This window comes from Crocodylus siamensis, chromosome 3 (genome assembly GCF_052110815.1).
Source record: "Crocodylus siamensis isolate JL-2025a chromosome 3, ASM5211081v1, whole genome shotgun sequence".
NCBI classification, from domain to species: Eukaryota; Metazoa; Chordata; order Crocodylia; family Crocodylidae; genus Crocodylus; species Crocodylus siamensis.
Window position 1 is genome coordinate 169891199 of NC_143397.1, and position 20371 is coordinate 169911569.

Here is a 20371-nt window from a genome sequence, read left to right on the forward strand (position 1 = left end):
CAGTCAGCATCTGAGTTCCCAAGGTTATAAAAGGAAAAACTTCTAAGGTGGAAAGAAGGGCTGGGGGGTTGCTAGGCAACATGCCCTTGATTTTCTTCCTCTGAAGGGCCAAGACTGAGAGGTACAATTCTGTTCCTGCCCCCTTGTGGTTCTGGCAGCAAAAATTCATGTGGATATTTTGGAGAGAAAAATGAACATATTAGAAAATGGGAAAAGGATTATACAACCATAGAAACTAGCAGGAGGATGATATAGTGCCTCAATAGGCTTTAAAATTGTTATTCTTAGATTTTTTTTTAAAGGAATCCTGTTGAGCTAAAATCGTGGGCAAGATCAGACTGCATCACCCTAATGCCTGGAGGAAAACTTCTCTGTTGGATCCTATCTTTGTGGAAGGATGGCCAAAAAATTTTTTGTAGGCCCTGCTCCACTAACCCTGAAATCCTGAGAAGGGCAATTCACAAGACCCCCACTTCAGACAGTAGGCAAGGAAAAGGCTAGGAGTACCAAGAGGAGGACAAGTTGGGCGGAGATTAGTGGCAAAGGAGGTATATATTATTTCTATCTAGCCTCAGGGAGGCTCTTTACAAACAGTAATATAGCTGTGTTAACTTTTCAATTAAGTCTCCCCTGGGGGGCAGAGGGTTATAGAAGCAGCTGCTGCTAGGGTGAGTATTTGGACTGCATTTGCTCTGCCACCTGTTGCAAATATTAAATTATGCTGTCTTTTGGAAAGCTAATGGGCAGACTTTAATAGCAAACATAAATGAAAGGTGGTAAAATTGTAGTTCCATCATTTAGGTTTTGACCTGATGCAGCTCAGAGGAAAGACTGCCCAGGGGATAAGGAGGTAGGAAAGTCATTATAAGAGGCTTTTCAAACAAAGAAAAAAAGGGAAAACCTTTTTTGCAAATGCACCCCTGTGTGCATGTGTGTGTGTGTGTGTGAAAAGCATTCTAATAAATTAATAAAGGATTCTACAAGCACTTTTTTCTTCCCTTTTTATTAGAATCCTTCTATGTTAGAAAAGAGAGAGATCTGAACTTCAGCTTCTGTTCTATAGTTTATTTCTAAACACTGCATTTTCCACCAGATTTGGGAGGAATTTTAAAAAATGGAGACAAAATTATAGGCCATCTCATACCTTTAGGAATTGTAATATGTGTTTTTATTAAAGTGAGGAGGAAAAAGTACTGGTAATTTTTAACATTTATATAGTACTTTATAAGCCTAATTCTCCACTATGTTAACATCAGTTTTATGCCACGATTTCTGCATTGATGCCTTCAAAAGAATTACGTTAGTGTAAAATTTGGTGTAAGGGGGTGAAGAATAAGGCCCTACATTTTCAAAGTACTGTAGAAACAACTAGTCAATCAAATTCTGGTTTGTTTGCTTTTAAACGCATACTGTTACTGTGATGGCAGGAAAGTAAATAAAATAATGTAGTTTTTCCTGTGAAGCAAAACTGTGTTTAGTTGCTTCATGATAAGTCTACAAAATGTGAAAAGATTCATTGTTTGTACACCCTTCAACTAGAGGTTATCGATGTGCTTAGGGATATCCCTGAAGATGGAACAGTGCAATTGGTTTTAAAGATTGTATAGCTGAAGCCCATCAGTCGAGAGACACAGAAGTACCTCAGTTCCTCACAAACATAGCCTGACAATAACAGTGCTTTTACTTTTCAAGGCACAGGTCTGTATTCCAGTGCCAAAAAAATAAAATGATAAACTTGGTGCACAAACTTTTAAAATGTCCATACCCAGTACATTTGCTGAAGTCAAGGCTGGACATGGAAGGTGTCAGACCAGCCCTTTATGTAGTATCTTGCCAGTACCCACCCCATCTTTTGATATTTTTAAATAAACTTTTGTAAACATTTTTATTATATGTATACATAAATGATGTTGGTGTATTATTTTCTCATGTGAACAGTAATAGAGAAGGTAAATGAGTACAGCATTTCTCAGGCAGTTTTTGTGTTCATTGAAAGACTACATATGTACTGTCACCAAAAGAATTTTATGAATGATACACTTTGGTCAGTTCAGACTTCTTGCTCTGCCTTTTCTGAAGCAGTCATCTGGTAACCCAACGCCATTTAGCTGTCAGGCCAAATTAAGGCTGTCCAACTTCTCAGTGGCGGGGGGGCTACATTTGCATGGGCTGCAGGTTTCCTGGGCTGCACAACATGACACTTGCTTCCCCTCATCACTGCACTGTCTCGCCCATGCCTTCCCACTGTGTGGGCTGCCTCATGCCACCCCCACATTGCTGTATGGTCACCCCTTCACCCTTCCACCACATGGACTTCCTTACACCCACCCCTCACTGCACGTTTTCCCTGAGCTGCCCCACCACTGGACACCTGGAGCTATTGCTGATTCACAGGCTCTCCTGGCTCACAGGGCCACCTGGATCCTGAAGCCACAGGCTTCCCAGATGAACCATCTTGCCCCCGGGGCCAAAGGCAAAAAATACAAGCCAGAGGAGGGAGTGGGGGGAGACAGGAGCAATGCTGTCTGGTGACAGCAGCAGCTGGAGCAATGTAGGAGCAATATCCAGAGGGAAGTCCAGTTTAACTCCTTGTAGGCTGCATGTGGCCTGTGGGCCACCAGTTGGACAGCCCTGGACAAAACCAAATACCCCCTACAGAAATTTATTGCACAAGAATAAGAGAGCTGAGAGAGTTACAACGCTTCTTTCTCTGAGACCTGATTATTCCTACCATTGAAAGAGGTAGGAATTAGGGATATGCGAAGCAGGCAGTATTCAATTCACATTCTGATTCGGTCTGATTCGGGGGGCGGGGGGCAGTGATTCGATTAACTGATTCAGATCACTGTCCCAATTCAGTTTGGCTGAATCTGAATCTGAATATGCGATTCTGATTTAGAGTATCAGCAATTGGGCCATAGACATAGCTTTATATGTTTGTTCTACATACCTCAAGGTACCAGGTGTGGCTCATGAACACTGAGATGGTGGGGCAGATGAAGCATCCCACAGGAGCACTGGGCAGTCCCTCATGCACTTGGTGGTGAACCTGGAAGTGGGCCGGAAGTACTTCTGGTCCACTTCCAGGTCCGTTGTCAAGATCGCAAGGGACTCCCCCTCCCCCTGAACTCCTGTGGGACTCTCTGTTCAGCCCACCATCTCAGCATTCACTTGGTACCTCGAGGTAGGTAGAAAAACGTAGAAAGCTGTGTTTATGGCCAAATCGTCAAATCCCCCTGAATCAAATCGGAGTCTGCCAATTCCATTCGGAGAGATTAATGGGTCAAATCACCTCCAAATAAGGCCAAATCTCCTCCGAGTTGAATCAACAACTGAAGCTTTGCACAGCCCTAGTAGGAATCCAGTGAAAAAATTAATATGTGATCACCTAATGAAAGACTGTACCATAATGAGAAAAACATGAGGGAGCAGAATTGAGGCACACGGATAACCTTAAATCTGATATTGTCTAAATGTTAAATGCTTGAATTATCTTCAGTGGTATTTTTAGAGACTGTTCCCCCTTCAATGTGGGTTCATAATTAAAAAAAAACAAAAAAAAAAAATAAATCTTCTACCATATGGACTAATTGTCTGGATCATCAGCAGACTCTGAACACTGTCCATTGTGCACATCTTTGCTACTTGACCTAATAAAGTAGGTGGTAGCAGAGGCATAACTGTATAGTTCTGTGCCCTGGTCAGCTATGGTGTACAGAGCAGCGACTGCAGCCAGGCTACCAGCAATGGTGCAGCCACTTAGAGAGCTGTAGTGGTGCCTGGCTGCTATTCTAGTGCCTCTGGAACTGGTGCCCTGGTTGTCTCCTCTTAGTTATGCTACTAACTTGTAGCCTACTGGACCAGCCAGTAGAAGGCAACAAGGTGCAACTGGATTTAACAAGTTTTTGTTGACAAAAGAGTAATGCAGACACACAAGAGTCATAGATCCAATCCAGTTCTGGAGGTGTCTGTTATTCTTCGTTATATACCGTTTTAATAAGCCCTCTCTCCTAGTCAGGCCTCTGGCACCAACCTGGTTTTCCCTATTGGTCTGCTCCCTGTCAACCTCTAGTTCCAGTCCTACTACTATTTGATGCCCACTAATTCTCCATCTATGTTCCCCCCTCTTCAATTTACCCCTCCCATAATTCCTTCTCCAAATGCTCCTATTCTCCTGCCTCTCTCCTCACAGCTCTGAACTCAGATCAGTTGGCTTCCTCCTGTTTGGGCAATAGATAGGTGAACACTAGCAGTGGGATCATGCAGAAGAGACAATCTACCTTTCATAAGTTTCTAAACATAGATTCATAGATTGTAAGGCCAGAAGGGACCCTGGAAGATCATCGGGTCCAGCCCCCTGCACCAAACAGGAAAGAGAACTGGGGGTCAGGTGACCCCATCAAGGTGACTTTTTAGTCTCCTCTTGAAGATTTCCAGGGTAGGTGATTGTACCACCTCTGGAGAGAGCTTATTCCACAGTATGGACACACTGACTGTGAAGAAGTTTTTCTTAATGTTGAGCCTGAATTGGTCTTCCAGGAGTTTGTGGCCATTACTCCTGGTTTTCCCCAAGGATGCCCTGGTGAATAGTTGCTCATCGAGCTCTTGATGTACTCCCCCAGTGCAGTGGTAAGGTGCTACCAGGTCCCCTCTCAGCCTTCTTTTCTTCAGGCTGAAGAGTCCCAGATCCCTCAGCCTTTCCTCATATGGCTTGCCTTTTAAGACTCTGATTATATGGGTGTCCCTTCTTTGGACTCTCTCAAACTTGTCCATGTCCTTGTTAAAGTGTGGTGCAGTACTCCAGCTGCGGTCTCACCAGTGCTAAGTAGAGTGGGAGAATCACCTCCTTGGTTTTGCTGGAGATGCATCGATTGATGTATGCCAAAGTATTATTTGCCCTACTGGCTACAGCATTGCACTGCTGGCTCACATTCATATTGTGGTCTGTGGTACCACAGAGTGCACTGGCTGTTGTAAGGGGCACTTGAAAGGAAAATGCTGATCAACTCTTACAGTGCTAGGACAGAGCATGCTCAGTGCAAGCATACTCTTCAGAGTCAAATCATCAGTCTATAATAAGCTTCTTCTGAGCACATGCAAAGTTCCATTTTCAGAGGTTCAAAACTTGACCAAATATTGCCAGATATTCACAGGAGGAGCTAAAGGCATATCCCTCACATCAGGATGAGTCCCTGATAAATTGCAAGACTGCTCAACAAAATCTCAAGACTCAGCTCAGCAAAACATTTTTAACAATATATTTTCCCCTAGACTCATTAAAGAAGCAGCAGAGCCATACAGAGTAAGTGAAAAATTTAGGGAAGAAATCATTTTGAGACAAACAGCTAACCTGGATTATCTCAACTCAAACAATTAAAGTTCAGCAAAATTGGAAGCAACTGGAAACAGGGTCATATAATGGGGAAATAGGTACCAATTAAATAGAAACAAATAGAATTTGTTTATTACATAGTAATAAATATAATTTATTATTCTTGTTATAAATTATATTTATTATTTATTATTGTCAATAATTATTTGATATTATGACATATTTATTCATAAATATCATTTAAATATAAATGTAGGTACCAGTTTGGCATATAATAAAATATTAGTGTAATAAATACGTTACAGCTTGTAGTCAGGAATGTCTAAGGGAGTCATGAGTTTACTTTCTATATCTTTAATTGTTGGCTGTTAAAAGAGGAAATGTTCAATACTCACTTTTGCAACGCAGATACCAATATAAATAGAAGGCCTGTCTTCCCCCTATTTTAGTTTTGTGTTTCAGTCCACATAACTGCAGAATAGTATTTCCAGAAAGAGTTGTAAACAGATTCAGATCTCACTGGAGAGGATTTCAGTTTTAAAAGTCTGACAGTATATTCTAACATTGAAGAATTCACTTGATGTCCCAAAATTGTAATCCAAAATCTAAACTCAGGTTTTAAAAAAGACTTTCAAAATGAACCAGATCTGTGTTGCCTTTCTGAGTTTGTAGACAGGCAAAAAATAATTCCACCAAGAGATGTAAACTTTCCCCATTCTTCTCAGTTTGGTGTTAACTACAATAGCTAAATATACTATTACAATGCCAGTCTGATTAAAAATGTTGTTGCTGAATTGCTCAGCATAAACATCCTGCTGACGTCAGTATATTCCATTCTGAAATTGCCTCCTTCATTTTTTTTTGGTGCCAAAAGCACCACCTCTTCTCTACCCAGTTATCAAGACCTTCCCTTTCCTTCCTGACAACTCCTAAGCTGCAATACAGTTACGTTTTTTTTCAATACAAAATATGTGATACATTTAAGACTGAACAGTTAAGACTAGGTAAAATATACTGCTATCAAAATGCATGGCACATGTAATAGTTGGTATTTTAATGCTGGATAAAATGAAATATTGATTTGAATATTCATTTTCAGATTGAATTCAATAAAACTTGCATTATTGAGTTTATCTGGAACTGCCACACAAATTTGCAGTCTACCTCAGCAAAATGCCCCAGAGCAGAGGAGCTGTCAGACAATTTCAGTCCAGTTTATCACAGAGTTTGTTATATATTAGCTACAAATGTCATAAAACCAAGAGCATATATAAAAAATCAGTAACCATATGCTGAGATACAGGGATACAAGAAAAAATAAACAAAAGAAAGTATCAAAACAAAGATTTTACCCTATCCCTCCATCTTAGCCCCATCCTTTCACTTTTTATCTTAACAGGTTAGGAATTGACTGATGCTGCTGACCTCTTTGTCAGGGCTTTCTGTAACTTCTCCTGTTAGCCAGAACACTCAGTTTGTTAGCTGAGGACCTAAAGTCACTCCCCATGCCTAGGAAAGTAAAGACAAAAACTTGCTCCCGTGGCAGGACTTAAGTCCTTGGGGAGTCCATTCTATGCATATGAATTCCTGCCCACCAAGTGTGTATCTGTTTACCAGGCCAGAAGTTTTTCCTGCTCCAATCATGACCTCAAGAATATTGACATCCTTTCAGATATACAGGACACGTCTACACATTGCCCTGCAGCGACCTTGTTACTGTGCCGTGCTTTAGTACTTCTTTCTGGAAGTACTAACGCAATGTGCAGTAACTGCCCGTATTGGGCAGTACGCGTGGCACACAGTTAGTTTTTGCTGCTACTTCACCATACCATGCTAAAATGGGAGAGTGTGCCACTACAGCGAAGTAGCTGCTGGTCGTGGGCAGATTTACCTGATTGCTATGTCGCCATAGTGAATCATACAGTGACATAGCATGTTGTTATGGTATATAGACATGCCCAAAGATTGCTAAACCAGTATCCTAACAGTACTGTCTCACTTAATCTCCCTACTGAGATAAATACCTTTCTCTGAATAGCCTGTTTCCAGTTGTTATTCTAGCTATGGACCTCCCGGGTCTGTGTTCAGGCCTGTCCACCTGGCAGCTCATGGGTTGCATGCATCCCATAAAGTGGTTAAATTGCAACCCCTGGCTTCCCACCTGGCTGACAATCCCCCTATTGCTCCAGCTGCAGAAGCAGCCAGGGGCTTCAGGCTCTCTCTCCCCACAGCTTTCCATTCCCCACCCCAGGGGTGGGGCAAAGCAGTAAAGTACAATACAAAGTTCTGGCACCTGAAAAGTGCAGCAGGAAAGCCCATGCCCAGGGGGCTTAGGGTACAGCAGTGCAATGGGAGGACAGGGGCACCTGGGCATGAGGGGACCTCTCAGGTGCATAGTACAGTGTGGGGGAATGCATGGTGTAGTGGCGGGGGCACCCGAGTACATGTTGCAGCACAGCAACATGCATTGCAGATGGGGTAGCACTGGATGTGCAGTATAGCTGGAAGGGCACTGGACAAACAATGCAGCTGGGGATGGGTATGCCGCCCAAGGGACCCAGGACCTCTGTTAGTATATCCCATATTAGTGCGGCTTACAAGGCTTGTGGCCCCTGTCCATTTAGAAGATGAACAGACCTGTTTTAAAATGTAAATTTATCATTGTCTAGAAGGGCCTGACTCAGGTACTTTGAACCACATCTACAAAGGTCTATGTGCCTAGATGTTAAACATACCTATGTCAGATGCTAACTCTGAGTGATGTCTCTCAGCCGTTAGACTTTGATTCTCTCTTAGGTGTCAAACTTATTGTTTAGAGAGCAACACCTACAAATAATTATCGTGTCATGCCATCTTGGCCCTGCTATAACATAAAAGTACATATTTAAGAATGATAATGCTAAACCCATTTCAGCGCTTGGGTGATGTCACACCAGGTATATAAGAACAACTCAGATAAGGTTTTCAGATGTTTCCCCTGGGGCTGCTAAGAGCTGCACATCTGAATTGGGAGCAGAAAACCTGTTTCCTATGAGGGGTCTCCGCCCTCTTCACTGGAGAGGCAACCAAAAGATATGAGACAGGAAAGCCTCAGGTATAGGGAGAGAAAGTCTGTCTCAGAGTCTGAAACTCCTATTTCAGCCCTCTTTCCCCTTTTTTCTGAAGTGGGTTAATACCACAGAGGTATTAATCCCTGGAGCGAACTGCCCAGGAACAGGTCCTAGCAGCTACTGGCCCCAGTGTTTGCAGCTACAGACCTGGGCCCTTTTTGCTGTTTTACAGCTATTGCATTTCAGCCTTGGTATGCAGCTGAACCTCAGCCATGTTTGGCTGGCAGATTTGGGCCAGGGTGAAGCGTGGCATAGTTTGAGCCAAGGTGAGACCTGGCACTTCTTGTTGTATATTCGGGCCTTAGTGCAGTATAGACCTGGTCCCTTTTTGTAGCTTGTGTCCCAGCCAAGCAGTGTGGATAGGTGCTGGCTGTAGTTCAGGCCAAAGCTGAGATAGGCCTAACCTTTCCTTCAAGTTCCATTGCAGTTTTCTGCCCAGCAGAGCTGAGATTGCGACTAGGAATTTTGGGGTGTGGTATGCTAATAAAAACCACAGTTAACCCCTCAAAACCACCCTGTGGAAGTGGAGGTCGGCACTCTACCACTTCCCCAGGAGAAACAGAGCCCCTTGCAATGCAGAGGGACCCACGCTCTAAGCAGGTCCCCACGGTGCAGTGAACCAAGGAGTGGCTCATAGGACTCATGGTGTGGGTCCCCTCTCCAGCCCATTGCTGAAGGCAGGTATAGGAGTGCAGGCCCCAAAACTACTCCCCCCCAATATAAGTGAAGCCTCCCCAAGAGGGTGCCACCTATAGACTGCTCTGTAGTTAGTAGTGTTTTAAATTGCATTTGGTGTTTTTCTCTGTTTTCTGTAATACATCGGTTTCTTGTGTCTATACTGATTGCAAGGAGGGGGTTTTGTTTGTGTGGGACACCCTAGTAATTCATTTAGTGTTCCCAGATTTCTGGGTGGTGGCTCGCACCAAGGAAAAATACATTTACTACCCCAAAATTGAACCTGGCCCCTGTTGCTGCCAGCTGGTGCACAGCAGAAGGGTTACACTTATAACCATGCTAAACAGCAGTTTGAACGTATATCTGAAAGTATGTGGTTTTGACTTACTGTGTAACTTTGCCCCCTGTTGTCTGCAGTTGTCTATCTTTGCATTCATATTTCTCCTGTGATGTTTGATTCTAGAAGTTTGCTTTGTAAAACACTCAAAGTAACATTCTTATATTGGTCATTCTGCCATAAAATGTTTATAGAATTTCTGATATAGCACAAAACTTTCAGATGTAATGAAAAACTAGGAGCTGGCCTGATTGTTGGAAGAAAAGGGTACATCTGAAAACCTGCTGAGAAATACATTTATCATTAATATTGCCAAGAATGTTGCTGCAATATAAATGAATGAGAGAATCTTCAGCCTAATTCTCCACTCCTTACTCAAACATAGGTGTAACTGTTGATGTGACACTACTCCAGTGACATGGAGAGAAGAATCAGGCCTTTTAACTGTAGCTAGCTTTCCTGCGGGACTTTCAGACAAAGTCTCTGTTTCTGAAAGATACGCCTTGCCGATGGCCAAAATTACATGGAGAGATGAAAGAGAGAGCTTTTATATCAAGATATAAATTCTTACTACAATTTGTTTCTCTTTTAGATAATATCGGTGCTGTCAAATCAAACCAAACACTTCTGTACTTTGAAATCAGAAAATATGAGTAACAACAAAGTTCCTAATTAGAAACAGCTCCAGATAGGTCTAACATTCAAACTGAAATTCCCCTTAAACGGCTATACAATATAGTCTGTATTATTGTGTCAAATTTCTCTACTCTGTCATTTTGCTTGGAAAATGGAAAAGCAGCATCTGAACAAAATCCTACTGTATGCTCAAAGTAGACTCTGTGATGTTGGAAATACATTTCATAGATTTCATAGATATTAGGGCTGGAAGGGACCTCGGGAGATCATCGAGTCCAGCCCCCGGCCCAAAGGGCAGGAAGTCAGCTGGGGTCATAGGATCCCAGCAAGATAAGCATCCAATTTACTCTTGAAGGTGTTCAATGTAGGTGCTTGAACCACCTCCGCTGGCAGACTGTTCCAGACCTTGGGGGCTTGGACAGTAAAGAAATGCTTCCTTATGTCCAGCCTGAAACGGTCTTGCAGGAGTTTGTGACCGTTGGACCTCGTCATCCCTTGGGGCGCTCTGGTGAACAAATGTTCCCCCAGATCCTGGTGGTCACCCCTGATAAACTTATAGGTGGCCATCAGATCACCCCTGAGCCTGCGCTTTTCCAGGCTAAAGAGTCCCATGGCTCTCAGCCTGTCATCGTAAGATCTGTTTTCCTGACCTCTGATCATGCGTGTGGCTCTCCTCTGGACTCTCTCAAGCTTCTCCACATCCTTTTTGAATTGTGGAGCCCAAAACTGGACACAGTACTCCAGCTGCAGCCTCACCAAGGCCGAGTACAAGGGGAGAATGACGTCCCGGGATTTGCTTGAGAAGCATCTATGGATGCACGCCAGCATTTTGGTCACTTTACTAGCCGCAGCATCGCATTGCAGGCTCATGTTCATCTTGTGGTCAGTGATGACCCCCAAGTCTCTTTCTTCTGTAGTGCTATCCAACGTAGCACTACCAAGCCTATAAGGAAGCTGCAGGTTTTTCCTCCCAAGGTGGAGAACCTTGCATTTTTCAGTGTTAAACACCATGAGGTTCTCGTCCGCCCATTTGCTGAGCTTGTCCAGGTCAGCCTGGATCATCTGCCTACCTTCTGGCATGGATGCTTTGCCCCAAAGTTTGGTGTCATCGGCGAACTTGGCCAGTCCACTCCTGACTCCAATGTCCACATCATTAATGAAGATGTTGAACAGTACGGGTCCCAGGACAGAGCCTTGAGGGACCCCACTGGTCACAGGGCACCACGATGAGTGACTGCCATAAATTACAACCCTCTGGGTCTGATCACGGAGCCAGTTTCCCAGCCAGCGGATTGTGGTGGAGCCAAGGCCGCAACCGGCCAGTTTGGCCAAGAGGTGATCATGGGATACCAGATCAAAGGCTTTTTTGAAGTCAAGATATATGACATCAATCTCTTCTCCCTCATCCAGGTGATAGGTCACCTGGTCATAGAAGGAAATGAGATTGGTCAAACAAGACCTACCCGCAACAAACCCGTCCTGGCTATCCCTTAGAATGTTAGCCTGGGCCAGTCCATCAAGGATGGCCTCCTTAATGAACTTTTCTAAGATCTTCCCCAGGATAGAAGTCAGGCTAATGGGCCTGTAGTTAGCCGGATCCACTCTCCTCCCTTTCTTGACGATTGGCACCACATTGGCCTTCTTCCAGTCTTCGGGCACTACACCAGAGCGCCAGGAGTTTTCAAAGATCCGCGCCAGGGGCTGGGCTATGACGCTTGCCAGCTCCTTGAGTACCCTGGGGTGCAGACTGTCAGGGCCGGATGACTTGCAGGTATCCAGCTTCTCAAGGTGTTCCTTCACGAGGTCAGCATTTATGGAGGGTAGGAGATCCCCATCACCCGGATCTCCCTGTCCCATAGCAGGCATGGGCATCCCATGGGACTGATGAAAGACTGATGCAAAGTACCTATTTAATAGGTTGGCTTTTTCCTGGGCGTCAGTTGTCAGTTCCCCCATCTGGTTTAGCAGGGGTCCAACATTGCCCTTGCTTTTCCTCCGCCTCCCCACATATCTGAAAAAGGACTTTTTGTTGTCCTTGATGCTTGAAGCTAGTTGGAGTTCAGTTGCAGCCTTGGCTTTCCTAGTTTGCTCCCTGCAGGACCGGACCAGCGCAGAATAATCCTCCTTGGAGGTGAATCCCGTCCTCCATCCTTTGTAGGCTTTCGTTTTTAGCCACAGTAGGTCCGCTAGGTCTCTGGAGAGCCAGGGGGGCTGCTGTGCCTTCTTGCTGCCTTTCCTCCGTGGTGGAATATATTTAGCTTGTGCATTGAGGATCACTTCCTTGAGAAGCAACTTCTTGAATTCCCATCTCCCTGGGGTCATGGTCCCTGAGGGCCTGACCGACAAGCCTCTTGAGCTTGTCAAAGTCGGCTTTTCTGAAGTCAAGGACTTCTGTGTTGCTGACTGACTTGCCAGCTTTACGGCGGATGGTGAAGGTAATCAGCTGTCACCCAGCTTCCCATCGATCACTAGGTCGCTGATTAGGTCGTCCCCCGTAGCCAGTACCAGGTCAAGCAGCGCTTTGCCTCTCGTTGGCCCATAGACTTCTTGAGTCAGGTAGAGGTCATCCACACACGAGAGAAAGCTTTGCGACCACTCGGATTTTGCTGAGTGATCTTCCCACAAGATGTCCAGGTAATTGAAGTCACCCATGACAACCAAGGTCCTGGAGCAAGCGGCCTCAGTCAGTTCCCGGGCGAACTCCTGGTCAAGCTCAGGACTTTGAGTGGGAGGTCTGTAGTAGACTCCCACCGTTGTGTCCCCTGTGCCGTTTTTCCCACGAATTTTTACCCAGAGAGTCTCTAGCTGTCCATGCCGGTTGCCAACATCAGCTTGCAGGGACATGTAGCTTTCCTTCACATAGAGAGCTACACCTCCGCCCCTTTTGTCAACACGATCCCTCCTGTACAGGGTATAGCCCTCTATACCCGTGGTCCAGTCATGGGTGGAGTCCCACCAGGTCTCCGTTATCCCAATGACATCATATTTCTTTGCACTGAGCAGGAGGACAAGCTCCTCCTGCTTGTTACCCAGGCTCCTGGCATTAGTGTACAGGCAGGCAAGTGTGCCCTTAGGGGCTCTTGCCTTGCCCACAGATTGTGCTTGGGCTGGGGCAGGGGTGGGCTCCCTTAAGTGCCTTGGTCTGCTGGTTTTGCAAGGGTCGCTCAGCGGGCCAGCAGTGGCAGTAGTCCCCTCATCCCCCAGTGGGCTTAGTTTAAAGCCCGGTGGAACAGGTCAGCCAGCCTGGCTGAGAAGAGCCTCCTCCCCAGGGGAGAGAGGTGGAGGCCATCTCTTCCCAGCAGCTCGCTGCCTCTCTCGCCAAAGAGCGGGCTGTGGTCATGGAAGCCAAAGCCTTCCCGATGACACCAGATCCGCAGTCTTTGGTTCACTGCGTGGATCCTCCTCTCCCTCCTCAGCCCATAGCCCGAGACTGGGAGGATCGACAAAAACACCACCTGAGCTCCCAGACCCCTAAGCCCCGCTCCCAACTCCCTGTAGCACCTCATGACCTGGCTGGGGGTGCTCTGAGCTGTGTCATTGGTGCCCACGTGAATAAGGAGCATGGAGTAGTGGTCTGTGGGCCGGAGGAGCTGTGGCATCCTCTCGGCAATGTCTCGGATGCGGGCCCCCGGGAAGCAGCAGACTTCCCGGGCTAAGGGGTTGGGGCGGCAGATTGTCCCCTCAGTGCCCCACAGGATGGAGTCTCCCACAACAAACACCTTTCGCTTTGACTTGGGAAGAGCGGGGCCAGTAGCTGTGGTTGAGCCTGGGTTGCCTGCAGGAGCTGGCAACTGAGCAGGCTCTGCTGGGGCTGCAAGAGGTGCGAACCTCTTGCTAAGCTCCGGCGAGGGAGGGGCCTTGGTGCAGCGGGCCTTGGGGCCCTTGACCACCTTGGTCCATGCCCCTGACTGGGCAGAGCGGGAGGTCCCAGAGTCCTCCTTAGTCGTGGAGGGAGACGGTGCTCTACCCTGCGGCTCCCCGGGGAGAAGGGCCTGGCAGTAGGAGTCTATCTCCTGCTCGCAGTCCCTGATGGCACGCAGTCTCTGGACTGTGGCCTGGAGCTCCTCCAGCTGGCGCGCCAGAGACCCCAGTAGGGAGCAGACCCCGCAAGGGGAGGTGGCCATGCTCCCGGGCCCCAGAGCCTGAATAACTAATCAATAAATACTTTAAGATCACAACTCTATTTCCCACCAGTGTCTTCCTTTTTTATAACTGGCATGCAACACTTGAAAACTTTCCTTCTTCAACAGAAGATCATTCTTTATTATGGATTTTGATTTGAATGCATTCTTGTTCTGAATCCATGTCTCTTATCTGGGAAATATAGCATGAGCCCTTAGCTATATTGGACTATGTCCATATCAGGCTGGATTCTGGGTGGCCTGGTTTGAGGCCATTTAGGGATTGAGGTGCTAGCTGGGGTCTGTAGGAACAAGCATTTTCCAGGGACAAACCGGGTCAAGATGCATGGAGGTCAATTTGAGAACAGGATCTGGGAATAAACTGTCAGGAAGCTGCAGATCAGGCAGAAAGCAGAGGCAGAGAACAGAACAGAAGAAGCCAAAAGCCATCTGAAATCAAATTTCTCAGACACTGTTTTGGTTCAGGGCTTTATATGGGGTAACTGGAGGGTCAGCTAACCCCTGCTAGCCACTCTGGTGCCAGTGAGTGGCTGAAGAGCTAGGCCCTGGAGGCTGCAGGAGAGCCTTGAGTAGCAGTGGTGACCAGTTGTTTGATGGCAAGCTGGGATGAGTCACAGTGCTGATCAGGCTGAGGCCTCAGGTTTGAAGCTGTGGCTTAATAATCCATGGGTTTACTACCACTTTTGAAATGCTGACCTAATGAGGAAGAATGGACTGTTAACCAGGAAACTCATCACCTAAGAACCATGTTGCAGGTTACGTTTAGGCCACGTTAACTGCAATTAAAACATAAGCGTCCACACATTTAAGCTGTAAAACGTGTACTAAGAGCAATAGTATGATGCACTTTGAGTTTCTCAAATGTTAGTTGGTGTTAGTGTTAGCTTGAGTTTGGAGCAGTCACACCTTAAGGCTAATAACCTTCTCTGACTGTCCTTTACCTGCCCAGCTGTGACTTGCTGCTAGAAGACTGGTGAGGAAGGACCTGACTAGAAGCCATAACTGTGAGTTGCCACTACAGGGCTGGTGAGGCAGGATGGGCTTCTACCCTACTCTAGGTGGGGGATGGGTGAGATATGGGTTGGTGGAGGTAGGAACATGATTCTGGGATGCAAGGGGTTAATGGTATGTGGGTGTGTAATAAAATGGTCTGCTGTTTTAATAAATTGGGTTTTGGGACTGGGGTGCAGAAGTGCTAGTCATGCTTCCTGGAGTGCCTAGGAGCTGGGAGAAGTGGGGGTAGGTGTTTTTGTGGGAGCCACTTCCCTTGCCCTGAGAGAGAAGCCCCAGCTCATGGGGACCCAATCCAACCCCCTATCTTGTTCCTCCCCCTACCTTCTTGACCCCACTCCTAGACCCATTTATGCCCTGTGACCTGGCTAGCTGGCATATGCTCTGTAGGCTGTTTGAATGGGGTTGAATTCCTGAAGTGGGAAAATCACACCCTAGGGGCAGGAGGGAGAACTGGATTAGTGCCAGTTAGGGGACAGTTTGACCCCAGATGCACACTGCTAATGGTGCAAACTCTGTTTTCTCCAATTACACTTGATGTTACATGTTAGAGAAGAGGGAGGTTTCCTATTTTTTCTGTGCCATGAATTACTTGGCCAAGCAGTGTTCCTCAGGGCTCTGCCTCCTCTTGCACCCTATCCTAGCATCAGCCCGATGTCGTCAGTCTCAATCAGATTTTTAGAATAGCAAACATACCAACAAAATCCTCAAGTACTTGGTGCATACTATGTATAAACCAGAAGCCTTGGTTATCTTCAGTCCTAAGGACTATCTGGCTACCTATATTCAAAGTCCTGTTCCCCTGGCTGGGGCTCTCCTTCACTATCAATTAATAGTGAGTCCACAATTTATATGTTCATTAAGTATTGTGACCTCAGATCACTCATGATTAGACATCCTTTCTTCCACAGAGCAGCAAGTGCTCCTTGCTGCTCAGCTGGCTCAGAAGCAGGTTCAAGTCTCCCTGCCATCAGCTCACAGGTAAATTTATAGATTCCTCCAAGTCTTCACATGTAGGAACTGCAGCCAATTCCTCCCATCCAACCCTGCTGGGACATGCAACTTTGGAAGCCAACCTTTCCTTCTTCCTGACTTCCTCTTCCAGGTCTGTCCTTCATCAAGGTTGGGCACATCTTTATGATGTGTCCTGGCCTCCGCCCTACCAGCTGGAGTCAGCACACATTGATAAAGCACAGCAGCAGCAGGCCAAGCAGCACTCATGTGCCACTGTTGTGTGTACTGGTATGCCTCCAGATTGGGGTTCTCCAAACGTTTCCAGGATGCTGGCTGCCTTGGTGGTTCATGTCTCGCTGCCACAAATACATATTCAGCTATTGTTGAAAATAAAACTCCATGGAGATAATACAAGTTCAAGACCCCAGTGAAATGTGGCAGCTGACACCACATCTGAGCTAGTTCAAGACTCATGTGATATCAGGACTGGGATCAACAATTAGTTGATTGTTGGTTGCAGCCCTGGGACTGCATGGGAGCCCATTCAAGGCCATGAGAGGCACAGACCTGGCTTGCCCTGTGGATCCAAGGACAGGTGAAAATCCAGGAGGAGAAGCTTCTCAGTATCTGCTCTCTGTGCCTCTCTCTATCTGCCAAAAGTGGCAGAGACCCAGCTCACCCCTAACATGCCAGGGGTAGTTTCTCTTAGGCTGAGAAGTGCTAGGCATGCAATAGGGCAGACATGAATGCCAGGGATGAGTGGTGCATATCTTCATTGATGGCTTGTGTAAACTGTGGCACCTGCGTCAAGGTCAGTACTGGGGATAGGCACTAGGGCTGTGTGAAGCTTCAGATGCTGATCCAATTTGGAGGAGATTCGGCCCAATTCGGCAGCTGAATCTCTAAATCCAAATCGAATCAGGAGACCAGTAAAAAGGTCCGAATCAATTTGAAGCTCTCAGAATCAATCTGGAAAAGATTGAGAGCTTCAGAGATTTGGGCAGTCCCCACTCACCACTGTAGGGAGCTGGACCGGGACCCTGTGTCAGTAAGTAGGGGGTGGAGGGGTGTTGGGGGAAGGAACCATAGGGGGACCCGCGCCAGGCCCCCATCCCCTGCCTGCTCTTCCAAGCCCCCTGAGTGCCCTCCAACCCCCACCCACTCTCCCAACACCCCCACCATGGATGCCCTGCCTGGCCCCAGGTCCCAGTTCTCTCTTCTTTTTTTTTTTTTAAAGCCTCCACTCCTAACAGGCTGTGGGTGATCCCCACTGCCCCTCACTGCCCCATGTGGAGGGTTCTGCCATGAGCCCCCATCCTTCACCCGCTCTCCCAGTCCCCTGCCCGCCCCTGCTCCCAGCTCTTTAAAAAAAGAAAAAAGCACACACCAGCTGCTGCAGTGACCACTGGGGCTTCTGGGGGCTCATGGCAGAGCCCTCCCTCATGCAGTACGGGCCAGTGGGGGGGCAGCAGGGATCGCAGGAGCCAGTGAGTGTGGGGATTTTTTTAAAAAAAAAGCTGATGTTGGGGCTGGACAGGGCAACCATAGTGGGGGGGGGGCTCATGGTAGACCCCTCCATGCAACAATGGGCAGTGGGGGGCAGCAGGGATTGCCCTTCCCCACTGCCTGGCTGCAGCTGGTGAATAGAGGCTTTTTTTTTTTTTTAAGAGCCAGGAGGCTGGGGCCAGGCAGGACAGCCATTGATGGGGCTGGGAGAGCAGGCGGGGGACAGGACGTGTTTGATTCAGAGATTTGGCAGATTTGGAGGCGGCCAAATCTCTGAATCAGATTAAGCCAAATCGATCTGGGACAGTGATTCGAGTCACCAAATCAAATCACTGTCCCCCGAATTGGCTGAATCTGAAATGAATACTAGGCACTTTGTACAGGCTTGGTAGGCACAGCCAGCTCCTGTTTTAATACAGCATAGTAAAACTTACTGTGATCTCAGATAAAACAAATGCTAAGCATCCCATGAAACCAGGCCCTAAATATATTGAAGTTGTAATTGAGTCAGATGCATTATAGGAAACGCCTCATGTGAGAGCAGTAGCAGACTCATAGTGATAAATCACTTATCTTGCTGATAAATCAATCCTAGAAGCTTCCATCACTCTATAGCTTCCTTATCACTGTTTATTTTTCTCTGAACTTTCTCCAGTTAGTTAATATTTTCTGTTATTGAAGCAAATGCAATGTACCATGTGTGGCTTCCCCAGAGCCATCCACAAAGAAATACTTATCTCCCTGCTGCACAGCATGATTAAATAAATGGATTGGGCTATGAACACTGTCATATGCAATAAAAATGGCTGTAAATTGTAAATAAAGTGCAATGACACCTAGCAAAATATTGGGTTATATGAAAGAAAGCTAATCCAAAACACAGATCCTGGGTAAGCTCAGCATATGTCCCATTATCACTAAGACCGTCCCATTAAACACCTGTCCTGGGTATTCTCTTGATTTGGTCAAATCAGCACTTTCATCCTGTTTTCAAATGATTGCCCAGAAGAGATATTTAAAATGAGACTGTCCTGGTGAAAACAGCTGTTTCACCCATCCCCCCAGAAGGCTGGCAGTACTCTGAACCCCACTTTCTCTGCCTACTTTCTGGCATGCTCAGCTGATAATTGAGAGCGCTAGGGAGTGCTGAGGGAGGGGAAGGAGTGTCCAGTTTCAACACTTGGGCAATATGGTCACCTTAATCCTGGGAAATTCAATGAGGAGTAAAAACTCCATAAACCAGGGAAGTTTTAGTTGTGGAAAAAAGTCTGTAAACCTTAATCTTCAATGAGCTCTGGAGTGAACCTCATAGGCTGAGTGGTGGGAATGAGAAAGAAGGTACAAACTGCCTGGGTACAAACTGTCTACTTTTCCAAATAAATATTAGTTTAGCGTGTATGATAGATAAGGAATATTTTGTTCTAACCTTACTGACTGGACTGTGAAATATTCTGTTCATGTCACTTGGGGATTCCATAAAGAGAATTACAGACAAAAAAGAAAAATCTCTTTCTGCTTGTGGCCTGTGACTCTTTAGTGAAGAGCTTCTCCAGTCTCGAAAGGAATCTGTTGGAGAGGTGAATGAGTGAGGAGTTGAATTGTATAAATACATTTTGATGAGGCAGTGGAAAGCACAGTGTTACAGATCTACTGAACCACTTTAAAACTGTATCCCAGTCTCTCAGTACTGCTGATATTTGACCTATAATAAAAATAATTGATTTGGCTTCTTTCCTTCCACAAGGAAAACAAGCTAATGCTTTATTATTTGATAAGTGATTTCAATGGAAACATATCTCATTTTTAATAATGTCTTGCCTGTAAAACAGTATAAAATCAATTGTAGAGGTCTCTGTTTAAGGAGAAAGATTCAGAAGGCTTTTTCAAGAGTCCTTAGGTTAACTAAAGTGTTTATACAAGTAATATGATCTTTTTTCCTTTGAAAACTGTTTCTATTGAAAGTATGACATGCTTCAAGTTTTTACAGAAAAAATAATCCAAGATCTGTTATAATTTACGGTGTATTATAGTAAATTTTCCTGCTAAATCCTGTTTAACCAAAACATACAATTAATGTCTTTTTAATTCTTCCAACACTCACTTGCATAATTGCCATGTGATTTTGTTCAGCTCCTTCTTAAGGAATTTCTTTTTTTTCCTATTTTGTTTTGTTCTAATAGAAAAATAACAGTAATGGGATCCACATGAAAGAACATCACAAATATAGAAAGTAGAGTTGTGATGAAGATTTCTGGTTAATTTAGTTCAGTAGAGACAGGAGTCTTGACTCCAAAGTAGCTGACTCAGTGACATCTCTCAGGCTCCTGTCCTGCAACTAAATGCAACCAAGCAGATTTGCATGAACTCTCATTGAAGTCGATAAGTCTCTGCTCAGGTATAAGGTTATACAATTTCAGATGGAGTTCCAGCCTTAGGGGTCTAAATTAATTGAAGTAAAAATTAGTGACAGGAAATTATTAAGGGGCAACTTTACAAATAATTGAAGGTGGATTACTGTGTGGGAGAAAGACCTTCAGTGGCTATTTCTTTTTAAACAAATTAATTTTGTGCTACTTCTTGTGTTTACTTTCTCAGATATTCTAGAGCAGTGATGGGAATGTTAATGGAAATAGCATTTTTAAACTAAACATCACATAATACTCATAGG